The sequence below is a fragment of the Artemia franciscana genome, chromosome 4 (genome assembly GCF_032884065.1).
Source record: "Artemia franciscana chromosome 4, ASM3288406v1, whole genome shotgun sequence".
Taxonomy (NCBI): domain Eukaryota; kingdom Metazoa; phylum Arthropoda; class Branchiopoda; order Anostraca; family Artemiidae; genus Artemia; species Artemia franciscana.
In genome coordinates this window covers 40,629,225-40,644,760 of record NC_088866.1, presented here as the reverse complement: position 1 = coordinate 40,644,760, position 15,536 = coordinate 40,629,225, and the positions used below count along the sequence as shown (strand labels likewise).

General features: G+C 36.1%; 1 long non-coding RNA gene across 2 annotated transcripts in view; it reads left to right on the top strand.

The window, feature by feature from the left end:
- The window catches only part of LOC136025655 (uncharacterized), a 39,393-nt gene that overhangs the window by 12,359 nt on the left and 11,498 nt on the right, over window positions 1-15,536 (top strand). Inside the window, exons 2-3 of one of the 2 annotated variants that reach the window (XR_010617134.1) lie at window positions 3,290-3,452; window positions 11,575-11,720. This is a non-coding gene — a long non-coding RNA (uncharacterized LOC136025655). The remainder of the gene's footprint in view (window positions 1-3,289; window positions 3,453-11,574; window positions 11,721-15,536) is intronic. The other variant, XR_010617135.1, reaches the window with a different exon arrangement.

The following is a 15,536-nucleotide window of genomic DNA, read 5'->3' as shown; positions in this document are numbered from 1 at the left end:
ATTCTCTTCCGAGTTTCTTAACTAAAACATTGTGGTAAATCAAATCAAAAGCTCTTTGGAGGTCTATTAGAAGTAGATTTAGCCAAACATCAGGGTTTTTCAAATTTTTATGTATTGTATCCAGTAAGATTACAAGATAATGAGTAGTAGAAAGGCCACGTTTATTACCAAATTGCTTTGGGTCAATAAGTTCTTCAATTTTTGATTTGAGCCAATCAGGCCACGTTTATTACCAAATTGCTTTGGGTCAATAAGTTCTTCAATTTTTGATTTGAGCCACTGAGTCAGAAAGCTTTAGTATAATTTCGAAAAAACTGAGTTGAGCATAACTGGTCAAACCTGATTGAAACCCTCCTCAGCGCCCTTCTTCTGAATTGGCGTCATGAATCCCTGCTTCAAGGTGTCAGGGTAGCATCCACTTTCAGTGATCATGCAGAAAATATCAACCAGTGGCAAGGACAGCTTGTCAGTGAAGACGTTGACAAGTACAATCATAATATTTGATGGGTATGTACGTGTCCTTTTTAGTTTATTTATTTTCTTCTCAATGTCCTTTGGGGATATATGGGGTAGGTTTTCATCCTGGCTATGGGGAATAGACTCAAGAGTCTCTGCGGAAAGTGGAGGTAATGCCTATACAATCTTGGTGAGGTGCTAGTTGAGATCATTAGCAGTTTTAATACTTGGCTCATCAAGCTGGAAATCAATAAACTAATTTGCTTGCTAGAAAGTTTTTTAACTAGATCATACAACTTCTTGGGGTTAAAACTAAAATATCCTTCATAGTATTTGTCTAGTACATGGCAGCTGCTTTTCGAATTAGTTTTTTTTTATCATTTTGCGCGTATTGTTGGCTTCATCTTTTTTACTATTACGAAGTAAACTAATTTTTTCTTTGATCTTGGCTTTTAGAGATTCATTAACGTAAGGCTTATCATTTGGATGCTTTTTGTTTTTTTTTGGGAAAAGATTTTCCATAATTATCAGATAGCTTCCTTTGAAAGATCAAGGAGGCACACTCATGCCTCTTTAAAGAGGCGAACCACGACAATGTTAAGCGATCTTCGGTTCCAGTGGTCGAAGAGGGATGGGGAGGGATGCATTTCGTAGCCCGAGCTCCAACTAAGAAACCTGCCAAATTTCATCCCCCTCCGACTTTTCCTTCATGGGGAAAATCTGGCCGAAAGTTTCGACCCGGCGTTAGGCGTGGCGAAAAAAAACAAAACAAGAGGAGAACATGAACATTAAGTGGCTATGCGTAGTTTCTGGAAAACAGGGAGGGAGTTATCGGATCGAGATGAAATTTCGCGGATAAGCTCCTGGGCCCTAGGGGACCTTAACTTGTGAATTTCAGCTCGATCGGACAACGTTAAAGGGGGTGGGGTGGGGTTGGGGGGTTGAAACTTTCGGCCAGATTTTTCCCATGAAGGAAAAGTCAGAGGGAGATGAAATTTGGCAAGTTTCTTAGTTGGAGCTCGGGCTACGAAATGCATCCCTCCCCATCCCTCTGCGATCACTGGAACCGAAGATCGCTTAACATTGTCGTGGTTCGCCTCTTTAAAGAGGCACGAGTATGCCTCCTTGATGTTCTCCTTTTGTTTTTTTTTCGCCACGCCTACAGGTCACAGCCGACATCGGATCTGGGTGTAAGAAGACTCATTCGACTCGGAATTCTCCGAGTAATTTTGCTTGAAAGTTTCGTCGGAAAATCTTAACCCCCCGATTTTCTAGCTTAGAAAAACCCCATTTCCCCATAAGAGCCCATGTTAAGTTTTTTGTTGTTAAAAGTTACGAATTTCAACATTCAAGTACATCAAAATGATCAGCTCGACATGGTGAGACTGACTGAAAGCTTCAAAAAATTCTGTCTTAATCCGTAAAATTTTTATTTGAGAAAAATGACAGAAACCCTTTTTTTTCTGCCACGCCTACAGGTCACAGCCGACATCGGATCTGGGTGTACGAAGACTCATTCGACGCGGAATTCTCCGAGTAATTTTCCTGGAAAGTTTCGTCGGAAAATCTTAACCCTCCGATTTTCTAGCTTAGAAAAACCCATTTCCCCATAAGAGCCCATGTTAATTTTTGAAATTCTTAAAAGTTATTTAAAAGTTATATTTATACACATGCAGGTATTTCGACTTCAAACATGCCCGGTTAGCTCAGTCAGTAGAGCGTGGGACTTTTAATCCTAAGGTCAAGGGTTCAAGTCCCTTATCGGGCGGTTTTTTTTTCACAAAATATGAAAAAAACTTCGTTTTCTTAAAGAGTTAAAGAGGCTGCGTCCCAAAGTCGAACCTTAAAACGTACAGGAATTAGGAGAGGCAGTCCTAATTCCTGTACGAGGAGTACAGGAATTATTAAAGTACACCCACCATGGATTGTAGAAAAACGTACAGAAATAATATGAAAAAAACTTCGTTTTCTTAAAGAGTTAAAGAGGCTGCGTTCCAAAGTCGAACCTTAAAACGTACAGGAATTAGGAGAGGCAATTGGGGGGCTGCCGCCCCCCAAAACCCCCGCTTTTAAAGACTCTTTTGTACAGGTTTTTTGTTGTTAACCCCCCGCTTTTGGCTTCGGAAAGGCCCTCTTTTAATTAACAAAAAATTGAAATGAATGAATAATGGAATAACTTCGAAAAATGTTAAACATAAAAGGACAGGAGAACCATTGTGCCGAAACTAGTAATTAGTAACAATGAAGTCCCCCCACAACGTATGTGTTATGAGAGAATCGTTAAGGGGGATCGCCAAGGAATGATTTCGACAGTATAACCTTTTCTTACAGCCTTTAAAATCAAACCAACAACAACTATTGATCAGTTACAATTCACGAAAATTTAGAGTGGGGCAAAATGTATTTTCAGAATCTTTGGTGGGAGAGTTAATTTGTTTTTCTTTAAATGAAAATACCAAAAAGGCATTTTTTAATGAAAATACTTCAAAAAGGGCATTTTTCTAAATTTAAGAGAGGGGTACATGTCCGCTAACCCCTAACTGACGCCACCGATATCGATTGCATCTTTTTTCTTTAGTATTCCCCCGCCCGCCTAATTCTATAATTTTATCTAGGACGGCAAACCTCATTGTCTCTGATTAAATTTTTTTTTTTGCGTTACCATTTTGTCATACATTCAATTTTTTTTTTCTTATTATATTGGGTTTCTTTGAATTCGAAGTTCCATCTTATTTTATGTCGTTGCATTCTTTATTATTTAATTTTGTCTTTCGTTTTATTCACTGCTTAGTTTCTAGTCTGTTTAATCTTTTATATTTGTTTCTGGTCCTAGAATCGCCACCGAATGTGACGATAGGAAGTTTTGAACTTGTAAAGCAAAGCTATGGGAAGCGGGGCGTCTTTAGCTATTGACAAAAGCTAGAAGAAAAATTCAAAAATGGTGACGGGTTCCACTACGAAGTAGTCGTTTATGATAGGCTTGGTCGACGTCTGACGTAAGTTTAATAAAATATTTTGAAATTAATATTTTCGAATATATATATATATATATATATATATATATATATATATATATATATATATATATATATATATATATATATATATATATATATATATATATATATATATATATATAAATGTCAGAATAAATAAAAACATTTAAAAAAAATATATTTAAGAGGCAATTTTCTAGACACGAGTAGCTTAGTTATTTGTCGGAAAATGCGTGTCCATAATGGAAAAGGGGCAAATATAATCCTCAAAGGTTGGTATGAGCGACTCCCAGAAAATTTGCGGAAACACATCATTAAATTTTGGATAATTGGTGATGTCCATTCGTTCTTGAAATCAGACGTTTGGGGCATGGGAGTGTTGTTTTTTCTGCTTCGTCCATTTCCTATTCTATCCTATTCTTTTTCCTATTCTTTTTTTAATTACATATGGATTATGTCACTGTAACTTAGATTCTATATTTTTTAAACCGAGTAATGTCAATTGACAGCACAATTTCTACCTTGCAGTTATCTATTTAGTTTAAGATTAAACACCTGCTAGCGGAAATACATTTTTTTGTGCTTTGTAAATTTATGTCTTTTTTCTTTATTTAAATGGAAATTCCTGGGGGGGGGGGGGGTATAAAGAGAAGCTGTGGACAGATTCTTGCGAAAAAAAGAGTGTTTAGCTGTGTTGGCCTCAGGTGGCTTGATGCTGTAATAAATGGGGAAATTAAAATGTTCATTGTTTTACACAGGTTTTTGAAATAAAAGTGATATTTAATTCTTGGGAGATTTCTACCACTCTGCATCCCTCGAAAACCAGGCTCTTAATGCTATAAAACTTAATACTATATAATGTTAATCTCTAGAGTTAGTATGAAGAAACAGTTTTGTTTTTCTACTCAGAAAATCCTCCCGAAGACTCTCCTCCCTTAAAATTCTTTGTAAAGAAAACTCTAATATAAGAGTCTATATCAAACCATCAGATACCTTTTTGGAAAGTCCTCTGACTTCCTCAGTTTCTGGTTCTGTTCAGCCATGTATATTTTTTTATTTATTTAATTATCTCCACTAATTTTGTCCATTCGCCACTAGCAGTAGTTGAGTTTAGAATGAAGAACAAGCAGATATATATTTAGAAGACAATCAGAAAGTTTTACTAGTAAAACTTAAAACGAGCAGAAGCATACTAAGAATGAAGAACCAAAACTTAAAATGATAGAAATTGGTGTTGCACTTGGGGAACATTGAGTGTTGGAGTATGGGTGTTGAGGTCAGCCTTGCTGACAAAAGTACTACTGAAGTAACGCTTTTGCTCTGTGGGAGTGACACTTTTGTTCGTTTCTGTGCCATTGATTTAACGCTCCAGTTGTTAACGCTCATCTAATTAACGCTCATCCAGTCATCAACTTTTCAAATCTTTAAAGCTTGGTATCTCTGGAATATTTTTTTTAAAGAAAGAAAATCGATGCATTTCTTAAAGACGGTGTCAAAATATGCCGTTTGCACTTAAATCTAACTTAACTCGTTTTTGCGTGACGTCCAAATGTCGTTACCTAGAATGCACGACGTTTTACTTGTTAATGGTGTATCATGGATGCCCCGAAAGTAAAGTCTCTATACGGATATGTTTCGAATTTCTAAGCTGCATGGACCATCCTGCTCAATGGCTTGCTTGAAATTTTGACTTGGTGTCGCTGGGCACGATGCTAATTTTTTTTTTACTCCCCGGTCAGTTTTGTTGCTTAAAAAGCGTCATTAGATGTTAGAATTAACTATCAAAAGAGACCCTTTATTTTTTACGATTATCTGTAATATGTAGTAAGACTGGGAAAAATAAGATGTTGAAGCAGATCTTACCAAGAAAGTACCTTCCGTTAAAAGATTGAAGTCCGCTCCCCTTTCTTAATGATTGATGATAATTTTGTGGACGACTCGGTTGTCCAATGACGATTCACTCTAAGTTTCTTTACTTCAAGCAGTGGCAAACTTCTGTCTTCAAATCTTTACCTGAGTTGCCCCCTTTCTCGAGCAAGCACTTTTTCATTCGATTTTTGTATGCTGTCAAAATAGAAAACAACAAGAGCTAAGAGCTCATATGGTATGAGCTCTAGCAAAATTCTAAGAATTAATAGATTGCTTTAAAAGGAAAATCAGAGGCTTAATGCCGGTCGGGATTTAAAATCAGAGCTCTGGGTCGCGAGGTCCTTCTAAATATCAAAATTCATTAAGATCCGATCATCCATTCGTAAGATACCTCGATTTTCACGTTTTCCAAGAATTCCGGTTTCCCCCCTCCAACTCCCTTCAATGTCACCGGATCTGGTCGGGATTTAAAATGAGAGTTCTAAAGCACAAGATCCTTCTAGATATCAAATTTCATTAAGATCTGATCACCCATTCGTAAGTTACAAATACCTCATTTTTTCTAATTTTTTCGAATTACTCCCCCCTCCCTCCCAACTCCACCAAAGAGAGCGGATCCGGTCCGGTTATGTCAGTCACCTATCTTGGACTTGTGCCTTTTCTTTCCACCAAGTTTCATCCTGATCTCTCCGCTTTAAGCGTTTTCCAAAGTGTCCGGTCCCCCCCCCCTATTGACACTGGATCCGGTCAGGATTTAAAATAAGAGATCTGAGTTTCGAGGTCCTTCTATATATGGAATTTCATTAAGATACGATCACTCTTTCGTAAGTTAAAAATACCTCATTTTTTGTATTTTTTTAGAATTAACCCTCCCCCCAACTCCCCCAAAGAGAGCAGATCCGTTCTGGTTATGTCAGTCCCGTATCTAGGACTTGTGCTTATTTTTCCTACCAAGTTTCATCCCGATCCCTACACTCTACCCGTTTTCCAAGATTTTAGGTTCCCCCCCCCCGAACTTCCCCTTCATCGGATCCGGCTGGGATTTAAAATAAGAGCTCTAAGACATGATATCCTTCCAAACATCAAATTTCATTAAGATCCTATCACTCCTCATAAGTTAAAAATACCTCATTTTGTAATTTTTCAGAATTAACCCTCCCCCCAACTCCCCCAAAGAGAGCGGATCCGTTCCGGTTATTTCAATCACGTATCTAGGACTTACAATTTTTTCCATCGAGTTTCATTCCGATCCCTCCACTCTACGCGTTTTCAAAGATTTTAAGTCCGCTCCAACTCCCCCCAATTTTACCAGATCCGGTCGGGATTAGAAATAAGAGCTCCGAGACACGGTATCCTTCCAAACATCAAATTTCATTAAGATCACTCCTTCATAAGTTAAAAATACCTCATTTTTTCTAATTTTTCAGAATTAACCCCCCCCCCAACTCCCCCAAAGGGAGTGGGTCCGTTCCGGTTATGTCAATCACGTATCTAGGACTTGTGCTTATTTCTCCCATCAAGTTTCATCCCGATCCATCCACTCTAAGTGTATTGAAAGATTTTAGGCTCTCCCCTCAATTCCCCCCAATGTCACCGGATCCAGTCGGAATTTAAAATAAGAGCTCTTGAGACATGATAGCTCTTGAGACAAGAGAGCGGATCCGTTCCAGTTATGTCAATCACGTATCTAGGACTTGTGCTTATTTTTTCCACTAAGTTTCATCCCGATCCCTCCACTCTATGCGTTTTCCAAGATTTTAGGTTCCCCCCTCCAACTTCTCCCGATAATAATAATAATAATAATTATTATTTATTTATAACCCACATCATAACAAGTTATGGCACTTGTGGAGTAACAAAAAAGTTAAATACACTGCAAATAAAATACACTACAGATAGAAAAACACTACGCTACAATGATATTAACCGAACAGACGGACCAAAGGATGATGAGGCGATAAACGATAAAAAGCTGGTTCCGACAACCTTCCATGCAGGAGGGCCAATTTTTCACTTATATCAGGGACATCAAACTTACGAATTATCTTCCCATTGCTATACCAAGGGGGGAGATAAAGTAAAAATTTGCAATATCTAATATAAAAAATCCGAATCTGATTAACATCTTTTTTCTTTAGAAGGGGATAAAGACCAGAAAGATAAAGGACGGAATGATCACAGAATGTAGCAAATAGCCTACCCAGTGCACGTCTATCATGCTTCACTTTATTAGCAACTATCTTAGAATAGCCTGTTTGAATTTTCTTTTGAACATCACGAACAGTGCACTGCCGTAGGCAAGAAATTGAATTTGTAACAGTAACACCCAACCACCGAAAGGCGGAAACAAAGGGTATAGAAAAACCGTGACAAGCTAAGGGAGCATTAGAGGAAGTCGGGCCATTAAAAACTAGAAATTCACATTTCTCAACGCTAAGAGAAAGACCAATTTTAGAAAATAGACGTGAAACTTTTGAGACCATAAACGAGAGACCTTGCTTATTTTTACACAAAAGTCAAAGATCATCCGCATAAGCAAGATAAGAAACATCTGAGAGTCCAATAAAATAATTTGGTCTAGTTTCATCTAAAATACCAGAAATGCACATTTTGTATATACTATGTGATAAAACCCCTCCCTGTTTGACACCCCGACATAAACGGACAAACGGAGATCCTGATTTATTAATTTGGAGGAAAGAATTCTCATGCCAAAAACGAAGAAAAAAATGACCATTATTAAAAAGGGAAAAGAAAGCTTGACTGTGAACTACATTGTCAGAAGCTTTAGAAAGGTCCAAAGTACATATATAAAGTGGCGACCCCTCAGCCATGCTATTCTTAAGGGCGGAAGAAACAACTCGATGTGCATGTCGACAACTAATACCAGATTGAAACCCGAATTGATTCGATCCGAAATTTATATTTTCATTTAAATGAGGAATTAAGATATATTCAAGGATTTTACTCAAGTTACACGTAGTTGTTATAGGGCGATAAGATGAACATTGAGAAGGGAATTTTCCCTGCTTTAGAATTGAGGTGACAGTTCCACAAAAAAAGCTATCCAGAACCAATGAAGATGTTAAACACATTTGGAACAACAACTGCAAATGAAATAAAAGAACAACACACTTTGGATTTATATTATTTACACTAATATCATCAATATCAAAGTTGCTTAGTTGAATTTTCAACAGCAGTTATTGATACTGCAATAATATGGCCTTGACGAAGCAAAGGCGGAAGAATTTAAGAAAGTAACCCAGAATAATGTGACTGCACGAAAAAATTAATTTTGGAAAAAATTCCCGAAAAGTAAACATACCAAGCTGAACTAGAAATCGAATCACTATTATAAAGATCGCTTTTATCCAGCTTCTCAGATTTGATCAATTTAGACCAATCGTTTTTAGAGGCTGGAATTTCCATACCCTTATATCGAATGGATTTAAGGTACTTTTTATAATCATTCTTTGTTTTCTGCTTTATATCCGCAACAGACCCCGTTGTAGGTCTACCACAATCAGCCCAAATTCGAAGCCAATGTTTTTTCTTATTTTATAATTCTTTAATTCAGGATCGGCAGCCCATATAGATTTCCGCACTTTTTAAGAATACGCTCTTCGGGAGCCGTAATTTTTTCAGCTTCTTTCATACATCTAATTATATCATCATAATATCTATCAAGATCACCCTTACTACCAATTTACTTGCAATTGGAGTAGATGATACGGCACACGAATACAACTAAGCAATGTAGATAAAGACAATATATATAAAGCAATATCGGCTCTTTTTCAATTACGATATTTAAACCACTTGGAATTCCCAATAGTAACATTGCAAATGTTACGTTTCAGTTTAGTAGTAAATGAGTAAATGAAGGCGATAGATGGTCAATGTAATCAGTCTCAATATCAACATGAATAATCGAGCATTCTAGATGTGACGAACTGATTATATGATCAATATTAGAAACACTACCAGATTGATGGATGTAGGAGTATGCCCCCTTACGTTTCTTCAGAATCACGTAAGGGGGCATGCACTCCAATATTTCTTGGGATCGATAACTTTGTTCATCCGAATCCATATTAAAGTCACCAAGAACTATAAAATCAAGTTTATTTTCCTTGACATGATTCATCACGGACTTAAGACTTGCATGTAATAGCAAATCTATTTATTGACTCCACTGTATTATTTTTATATGGAAGATGAACATTAGCAAACACAGTACTATTTACTCTAACAGCAAGAACGTGCCTATCCGAATAAAAAAGGGATGGGTTCAAAAGATCAATACTTTTTTTTTAAAATACAGGCCAGTCCTCCAGAAGGGCGGCCACGCGTGGTAACTGCATCAGAAGTAAAAGCCGAATGAATAGAGCTTCGATGAAGAAAATTTCTGCTAGGGGTGGTTAACAAGGTTTCTTGCATGCAGATAACGTCGAAGTTCTCGTACAGATCGTCAATATAAGCATCTTTATTTTTTGTGCCATTGATATAGTGCGATATGTTTGAAATTTGCAAAGTCATTTAGAGGTTTGTTGACTTGCAAGACCATGGAGAACGGAGCATGACATGCTAAAGGACACGTGTTCACCATTGTAATTGGCACATTTTGGTGAGGCATTGCATGGATTTTTCTTCGTACTAACATGAGGGCCGGCACAACGATCACATTTCGGCGCGGGACTGTGACAAGAAGACTGGAAGTGATGGGGCGATTGGCGCTTAAAACAACACTTTGGAATTTCCTTAAATTCGCTCAGTCTAAAGAATTCATAACCAATTCGTACACCGTCTTTGAAATAAGCAGCTGTAGCAAAAGAACCCACAAAATCAAGCTTAAGTTTTTTGCAAAGAGCCCAGCCTTTGGCAGCAACAATCCCGCTACAATTTGTGAAAGACTGAATCGCATAATCCTCTGGAACACCTTTTATAATGGCCGAATATTTTTTAGAAATTTCTTTGGTTGACGTACCGGCGAGAATGACGGGAACAGATGCACGGAAGTCTTCGGCAGCAGATTTATCAATATTTACATACCACTTATCGTGAACAGGGCGAATACTGGAAACAAGTGCATGGCCATTGATTTTATCAATAGCGTCTTTCTTTTTAATAGGATCCGAACAGGTTCTGGTAACTGAGGGTAATTGAGGCCATGATGTCCAACTTTGCTGACAAAATTTGAACACGCTGATGAACTTTGGAAACTTTAGAGGCTAATTGTGAATAGGCTACAGCCGACAACATTCGAACTTCAGTTGGAAATTATTCAATAATATCCTTCTCAGAAATCGAATTCAGCCAATTACTTTGAACAAAATTTAACACAGACGAATATATAAGTTCAAAGTCATTCAGATCCTCCGATTGTTCGCTAATACTTTGCATCTTTTCAAGGCACCTGTTTTCAACCACCACGGATTTAAACCGTTCAATTTATAAATATAGATCACTGTTATATGTCATTACAATCCCAAGCCAGTTGTTGCGAAATAACAAGGTTACTGAATTAATTATGAATCATAGGTCAGGATAAAAAGTCTCTATGATCCCAAGCCAATTGTTGCGAAATAACAAGGTTACTGAATTAATTATGAATCATAGGTCAGGATTAAAAATCTCTATGATCCCAAGCCAGTTGTTGCAAAATAACAAGATCACTGAATTAATTATGAAGCTTAGGTCAGGATTAAAAGACACTATGATCCTAAGCCAAGTATTGTGAAATGTTAGATTAATTCACTTTACAAGAAACTCACTGATTTAGTAATGTTCATAAAATATCCAATTTTAGCTGTCCACGCATTGAACTCTTAAGACAAAATATCCTTCCAAACATCAAATTTCTTTAAGATCCCATCACCTGTTCGTAAGTTAAAAATACTTCATTTTTTCTATTTTTCGGATTAATCGGGCCCCCACTCCCCCCCAGGTGGTCAAATCGGGGAAACGACTATTTCTAATTTAATCTGTTCCGGTCCCTGATATGCCTGCCAATTTTCATCGTCCTAGCTTACCTGGAAGTGCCTAAAGTAGCAAAACCGGGACAGACAGACCGACAGAATTTGCGATCGCTATATGTCACTAGAATTAATACCAAGTGCCACAAAAACAATTGATTTAGTTCTAGGAGAAAATAAAAATAACAGCCAGAAAACCACCTTGTTTCAATAGAGCATGGGGCGGGGGACTCTCCTTACCATTTTGTACTGACCTGTTTTTTTGTTTTATCCAGATTTGAAAACAACGTAGATATACGAGAAGCATATGCCAAATCTGATTATATTGGGAATGAAGCTTGCACATTCGTTATTTCTGCTGTGAATAATGTTGGAGCCTCAGTCAATCCCTCTGAGATTCTTGTTCCTCATTATAATGATGGTAAGTTAGTCTTAAATCTATGTATTTATTTGTTTCTTATGATTTCACTGTTTTATACTCCTGTTTTGTTAAATCCGTAATAATTGAATTTAGCTTCTGAATGTCTTGTATGATAATTCGTTCCACTCATCCTTCAAATTTATTTATTAGAGTTATTTTTTTTGCGTTTGTATTTTCGTTTTTCTTTATCTTTGATATTTCTCATGGATTAATTCCAGGAAGGTCTCTTGATAATGAGATAGCTCGTAAGAGAGAAAAAAAATCATTTGAAGCTCAATGTCTTATAAGATAATTATAGATCTTTTTTCCTTTAAAAGGTAAACATGGAACTATTTTCTTTGTTATTACTATAAGATCTTTTATCTTTTTGGCTTAATACTGTCATTTATTCCTGAGATTGCAACAGAAAATAACGATAAAATTGACTGTGATTTTTTGATTAGTAGCAATAGAATTAAAATTATTTGCCGAGGTTGCTACCGAGATTTACGAGTAAATTAAGCGTAATCAGGATTACCCGTGCTGTCTCTGAGAAACTCGTGTACTTTGTGCTGGCTTTAGTATTGCCATCAGCAACATATTTATCTCTTTTTCTTGTTAAATAGAGACTTTTTGACAGAAAATCTTTAAGAAAAATAGTACTCTCGCAGTTTTTAAATTTTTTGATCTTAGTTTCTACAATCGGTATGTGTCCATAACACCCAGGCAATCAATGGTCTGACAATAATCACGTGATGTTTGCAATGGGTTACAAAAACGAGTATTTCTGTGGCAAACTTTCACAATCAGAGGTAGTACATTTTTGGATGCTCATACAAGAGTAAACGTTTTTAATTTCTTAGTACTAATCATTAAAAAGGTTAGATGCAGCAAATACCTTTCATCAACAAATGACGTATTTTTTGCTGAGTTTTTGATCAAGTTGAAACTTTCAGGATTTTTTTTAGGGGGTAGGGGAGGGATATATAATTTTTTTTGGAAAGAGGGGCAATTTTTTCAACAGTTCCCATACAAGAATGCATTTTACGTTTTTTCTTTCTTATGCCTGTCGTCCGACTGTCTCTTTGCCTTAAATTTTTTTTTTATTAGGAAAACTGTTTTCAACACCATTTGGGGGGTTGGGAAAACACTAATCTTCATTTTTGGATTTTTGAAAGGCATAAAGGAAGTAAGGGGGAACCAATGAAAAGTGGCAACACGAGCAGTAAAGTGACCCGTCATGTTTCTATTGCACCTGCTTCAGCTATTTTGTTTTTCTGTTTATATCCACATAATATGGGTCTTGAATAAATGGCTACTAACTATTGAAGTAATTGGATTGAAAATGAAAACCCTATCAAAAGACCTAATTTTATGATCTAGTGAGTAGTTTTGTCTCTATTATTTATAAAATTTAATGTAAAAAGATAAAACACAATGGTTGGAATTCTACGGAATTCCTTCACGGGATTTTCCTACGGGATTGTTTGGTGTTTCAGTAGCTCCAGATGAAAGACTGTCCGACTGATTTGCATATGCTGTATGCCGAAATGAGATTTGTGTGTACAGCTTTGGTGTGATGTGACCCATCTTAATCTTATTTGTGTCCGATGGTCGGTTTTATTCAGTTTCGCAGCAGTTTCGTCTAGTGTGAATGGTCTTATAGGGATGATAATTTTCACGACATTTTGGGTAATTCAGTTTGATGTCCAAGGCAATCGATGTTGTTTGATTATTTCAGGGTACAAGTCGTAGACTGCACCTACTGTGTATATCAAAATCTGAAATGTAGGATAATGTTAGCGATCCAATCAGGTAATCATGTTGAGTGAAAAAAAAATGTGGGAAAAAACCTGTTAAACTCTGATGCTTCCTAGGTCTTGACTAACTGTTGCGTCTGGGGCTAGATAGCTCATTATAGAGTAGTTTCTTCGGCCGATGGAAACTCGTCATTGTAACACAAATTCAGGGGCTAATTTCAAATTTATTCAGGGTTCAGTTTAACTTGGAGTCTGTTCTTACCAAGTTCTTGTCATCTAAAGTTAGGTTCGGAAATTAGCCGAATTTTGATTTCTTAACTGGGTATCCTGTAACTCGGAGAAAAAAAAATATTCGTGTTCTCAAATTATTTGTGTTCTGTTTCAGGTGAGACAAAAAAAAATGTGTTCTTTTGGCTGAGAAAATGATATAAAAGTAAACAAAACACGTAAAAGCTTTTTATTCAAGTTTTTCCTTAATTAGCTAATTTCTTTCGTTGTTCGTGATTATATTTTACCGCAGTATTTGAGTTCCCTACCCCTTTTGTACTTTTTAATGATTGAGTAAACAAGGAAAAGGGTTCTAAATGAATCCTTGACTTATGGAAATTTCGTTATAGATTATAAATTTCATTAAATCTACTCAAAGATTGATTTTGATCACCAGGGGGGGCTCAGGGTTTTACTCCCCCCTCCCCTCAAAAAAAACTATCCGACTCGTAAAAACGTTACAAAAATACATATAAACAAATCTTGATTTGTTTTTTTAAGTTTTTGTAAACCTCATCCCCCCTCGAAAAAAATACCCCACCCCCAAACAAAACTCCTTGATGCGCTCTTGTCTAGGGTATGTGAGACAAGTTCGTAATAAGTTTTAATTTCTGAATTATATTTGTTCTACATGAAGCTTTTTTGTGCTAATAATGGCTTTAGTTCACACTTACTTGATATAATGTAATTATTTAAATATAAAGCTAACCAGAAAAAAGAATAACTGGTATTTGCTAATTGTTCCTAATGGTTAGTCTCATAATTTCTACTATAATAGGATAACAATTCTCAAGTAAAATCATCTAACAGTAGATTGAAAGTCGATGTTTGCACTCTCAAACGTTTTCGTACTTCAGAGCTTTGTAAGTATAGCACAAAGTCTTATCTTCAAAAAGCTAGCTTATTCAGTTAAGGTCCTTCTAGGGTAAGTCTTACAGAGCCTGTGTATGAACTTTTAGCTCGCCAGTTCAAAAGTTGGAGACTCGCTTTTCCGAAAATAAGATTTTTATCAAAACTAATTTTTTTATGAGACGATGGGAGACTAACTTTAAATTTATAGAATTTTCATAAAATGCCTTCTTTCACTTGACATTTCTGTTTCTGATAATTGATCTTTGTTTATAGTGCAGAACTTCGCTACCTCTTTGTACTCAGATTCAAATTTTTAAGTTAAAATCATACTCTCTTTTTAAAAGGAAGAAAAGGGTAAAAAAATTTGTATTTTTTCACCAATCCTGAATTATTTAGAATTAAAATCGTGCGTGTTGAAAAATGAGCAGGGTACTTTGTCAATTGACATCATGTTTTCTGTTATCTTTTTTTGTTCCCAAAATTGAAATTTAATTCCAAAGTCATACCACTTTTTTATTCGAATATGGATGGAAAGGGTTAGGTTTTGTTTGTCGATTAAAATTTCTTTTTCTGAATGTTAACTTTTTTCCTCTTTTTAGTTGAAAGGGTAATAACTTGATTCTTTTTACGTCCCAAAAACCTGATTTTGATTTGAACCGTGACCCTTCTTTTGCTAGAAAGGTGTAAGGGACGGTTGAAGTAGAGGAATTTTCTAGATTTTTTCCTTAAATCCTCCAAAAAAAAAATTATTTGGAAATAACGTTCAAACAAAACAAAAGCGACAATTGGAAATAAATTCTTGCTCTTCTTCATTTGAATGAGCCTCTTTCATCTGTAAGTAAGGAGCGAACCAGCTCACTAGTAAACAAAACTCTAAAAACGGAATTTTGATACCAACAGATACATCAAAATAATTGTATTTTTATGTTGCTGTCAAATATATGCGTTTCATTAAATT